This window comes from Lygodium microphyllum, chromosome 6 (assembly GCF_053477565.2).
Source record: "Lygodium microphyllum isolate KBCC chromosome 6, Lygodium_microphyllum_v1.1.10, whole genome shotgun sequence".
NCBI classification, from domain to species: domain Eukaryota; kingdom Viridiplantae; phylum Streptophyta; class Polypodiopsida; order Schizaeales; family Lygodiaceae; genus Lygodium; species Lygodium microphyllum.
Genome location: NC_141140.1, coordinates 158,004,321 through 158,008,271, shown reverse-complemented (window position 1 = coordinate 158,008,271; position 3,951 = coordinate 158,004,321). Strand labels below are relative to the sequence as shown.

The following is a 3,951-nucleotide window of genomic DNA, read 5'->3' as shown; positions in this document are numbered from 1 at the left end:
TAGCATCATCAAAAACAAAAATGTATCCAAAAGATTCTAATACCCCCTCTCAAATCTTGGGGAGGGTCTAAGGACCCAACAATCTTATGTGATGGAGAATATAGAGCACATAAAAGCTTGAGACAAGAGAATTTACTATACCTCAACAATGCCCACATAGATATGCTCGAATGCCAAAAGCAAATGATGGGACTAATGGAGGCTAATGACAGGGCAAGATGGCCCACATACATGTGCTCATACACCACATCAGCAATGGGATTGGTGTACCCAAGTTACATGGCAAGTCGTGCCTTAAAATGAACGTAACAATAGGTTGTCTTCATGATTTTGGGCTGAAATTTTATTTTCCTAAAGGATGGTTTTGAAAAAATTAATATCATGCAATTTTAAATCTTAACAATTTTAATTATCTCAAGATTGACCTAATCTAAGTTGACAAGTGAAACAAAATTGTCAAACTAAAAGGCTGAGTATGTTGCACATTGATTAACACTGCACAAAGCAAGATTGATGGCAATAGCTAGAGATGTGCAGGACCATTGAGTCGAGCATACTAGTACAAATCAACAATCACATCTTTCGTTTCCTGTGGAGTCACTAGGAGCAACCAAAGCAAACCTACTAGCATACTAGTGTGTGTGAGATCTTTTGAACAGCTTTATCATGTAGTAAAGACCATTTTGAAGTAAATCAAGGTCTAGTGTGAAGAGATGTCTTGGATAGGATAATTGGTGACTCATGGCTTTGAAGCATTGGTACAAGCTCTCAAAGCTAATACTTGTAAGAATCTCTATCAATTTCCTAATTAAGATTTGACAACATCTTCTACCTTTCTTTGATCCTCTCATCGTCTATTGAGTTGTGCATTAGGGATGTGAATCTTATAAGATGATAAGATAGTGACAAGCCCAACTACATGGACTTTGATGTGGTTAGCTTTGAGCATTAGGGCAATGCTTGGGAGTGAGCTACAAGGGCATGGATTATTGGCTAGGGTAACAATGAGGCTCGTGCGGTGCATAGTTGTGAGATGCTTAGTGTCTCCTTCCACAGTTCAAACTAGCTTTGTGAGCTACAACTTAGATATAAGTTATATGGATTAGGAAAACATTCACCATGCTAAATAGGGGAGGATATAACCCTATTTGTGAACATCTTAAAGAGCAATGTGCTAATGTTCATGAAAGTTAATTTTTGCTTCTACTAATTTTGTTGAGTGATCTAAGTGCTTGTGCATGTTCACTCTTCTAAGCATGTTATACATAAAAAATAAGCAAGGAACATTGAAATCACTAGAGCTCATTGCTTTGGAGCACAAGGAGAGGGGAAAGGAGCTATAAGTAATCACAAAGGAACAAGTATCAGCATGAACTAGGTTTGTGAGAAAGTACTTGGATGTTGACGCACATGCCAAGAAGACGTGAACTCTCGTGAATTGGAGATAACACATCCCCATCTTTATAAGCTCCGGGGAGAATGATACCAGCTCTCCACCATACAAATTTGTAGAGCTTTGCAACTTTGCACAATACACATCCATAGAGAGCTAATTTTTCCCTAGTCATTTTGCTAGGTAATTTTGGTTCACTAAATTCAAGTACATCCCTCAGCCCTTTTCCCATATCTATACATTTCAATTATTCACTTGATAGCAATAACTATGCAAAATTCCAAAACCGATATCAAAGACCGGCTAACTATGCAAGGCTAGTTCCTTCTAAAGTTCCCTGCCTAAGAACTAATAAGAAAGTAAAACTAAAATCATGTGGAAGCACATTGAAAAGCTTCCAATTTTGGGCTACAACTTGTCTGCATTTCAGACAACAATACAAAAAGAAACATGACTGCAGGTTTAAAGAAAGTCGCACACTTAGAAAGACCATCGACAAGTGAAGCCAAGATTGAATGAAAGAATACACACTAACACCACAATACTACTTACGAACCATAAGCAGCAAGGAAAATGCAGTGTCTCAATGTTGGCTTACTAGTAGAAACTCCTTTTGGCTACATATCATGGATCTGCCAACGCAAGCTCGAGATCCATGAATTCAAGGACACTGGCATGCTCATTCAGTAGCTGTACAAATGTACCAGTGGCGGCTGTAGTTGACTTATTGCCCCAATAGGTAAAGCCTGCACTTGACATTAATGGCCCCTAACCACTGGAAGGGCTGGAAGCTGTGGGGGTGGAAGTAGAGGGGGTAGATGAAGAGCTGCTACTACTGCTGGAGGGTAAGAATTTCACTAAAATCGGTACAACCACAACCAAGATGATGATCAGGATGATGATGATGGCATAACAGGTCCATTTCCTTGTGCTTCTCTGCAACTGCTTCGCGCCCTCGAGTTTCTTGGTGCCTCTGTCGATGAAGGATGAGGCGTTCTGCACCGCGGCCTCGATATTGTTCAGCTGCTCACCTTGCGCCTCGACCAGGACCGCCATGTCCAGGAAGATCTGATGCAGCTCCATCAGATTCTTCTCAATCTCCTTCACGGTCTCGTGCCTCTCTTGGATCTCCTTGATCGTCTCAATGATTTGCCCCTTCCCTTGCTCCTGGATGGCCTTCTGCAAGAAGGTCTCGCTCTCACCGGTGTCGATCATGCGCTCAACGGTGGCATCGTCGGCCTCTTTGCCTGTGACTGTGAAATACCGTCTTGCGATGGTGTCCTTATACTGAGACATCATCTTCTCGCGGAGGGTCTGGAAATCGTCCATGATGTCCTTCGAGGTGCGACGGAGGCCGTTTGTGATGGACATCCTGGTGCGATCTGTGGATGATCCGGCCTCGCAACCAGGTATCTTACGGTTCGCCATGTTTGCCCTGTCGAGCTCCTCCAGGCTCGCCTTGATGCGCTTGGCCTGTCGCAGGACCTCCTCCACATCCTTGTCCATCCTGTCCCGCAGCGCCTTCATCGCCTGCGCCTTCGTTACCGTCTTGCTCTCTTCGTTCGCCATCTGCAGCTGCGTCAGAAGCCTCTTTACCTTCTCCATCTCGTCCTTTATCGCCTTCACCTTGTCGAAGAACTCCAGCAGGTTCGTCTCGTGGTCGAAGCTTACCATCTCCGTCTCGCCGCCCGCGAACGGATCCGCCCTGCCTGCTTCCAGGTCTTGGTTGTCTCGCCGGAGGTCGACGTAGCTCTTGGCCCCAAGGCTGGAGAAGGTCTTGGACAGGAGGTCGTTCATGGCGGCAGAAGACACTCAGAACGCAAGGAAAAGGAAGGATCAGATGAGATATGAGACGGAGAAGATGAAGAAGCAGAAACGGATTCAGTGGAGGAGAATCAAGAAGGAGACAGAAGCTAGAAGGACAATGGATAAGGTAGAGAATGGGAGCGCGAATGACGAATGACGAATGGCTATGGCGGAAGAACGAGGTGGATGCTGCGTTTGGCAATGGCGTGTTCTAGTATCGCTGCAAGCAAGGGTGAAGAGAGAGAGAGAGAGAGAGAGAGAGAGAGAGAGAGAGAGAGAGAGTCTTATAGCGTGTTGAGAGCAATCCAAAGAGACGAAATGAAAGTACACGCAGCGTGTGCGACCCCGTCCACCCAACTCTCTTGCTACACTCCCACGTTCGACTCGATACGGAGATTTTTAACGCTTGACCCTTAGAGGCTTTAGAGTATCTCATGGAACGCATGTTCTCCATGAGACCTAGAGTCGGATAGAGAGAGAGAGACACGCTCGCTCTAGAGTTTGGAAATACCCACGGATGAGGACTCAGAAGTTCTCTTCCGCTCCTACGTACCCTCAAACAATCTCCAGCCCATCCATATCTCAACCTTGATCGCTTCAAACAATCACAAGCCAAACTTCAACTCTTGAAAAGCACAAAGCTTGTTGTGTCGCTCATTAGAGTGTCTCTTAGAAGCCAAGGTACTCTCATGACTCTCCTAGAACCCAAGGTACTCTTGTAGAGTCTACAATTACATCCTACGCAACCTAAC

General features: G+C 44.8%; 1 pseudogene; it reads right to left on the bottom strand.

The window, feature by feature from the left end:
• Positions 1-1,854: 1,854 nt before the first annotated feature.
• Positions 1,855-3,565, bottom strand: LOC148035329 (syntaxin-124 pseudogene; annotated as a pseudogene).
• Between the last annotated feature and the right edge of the window lie 386 nt (positions 3,566-3,951).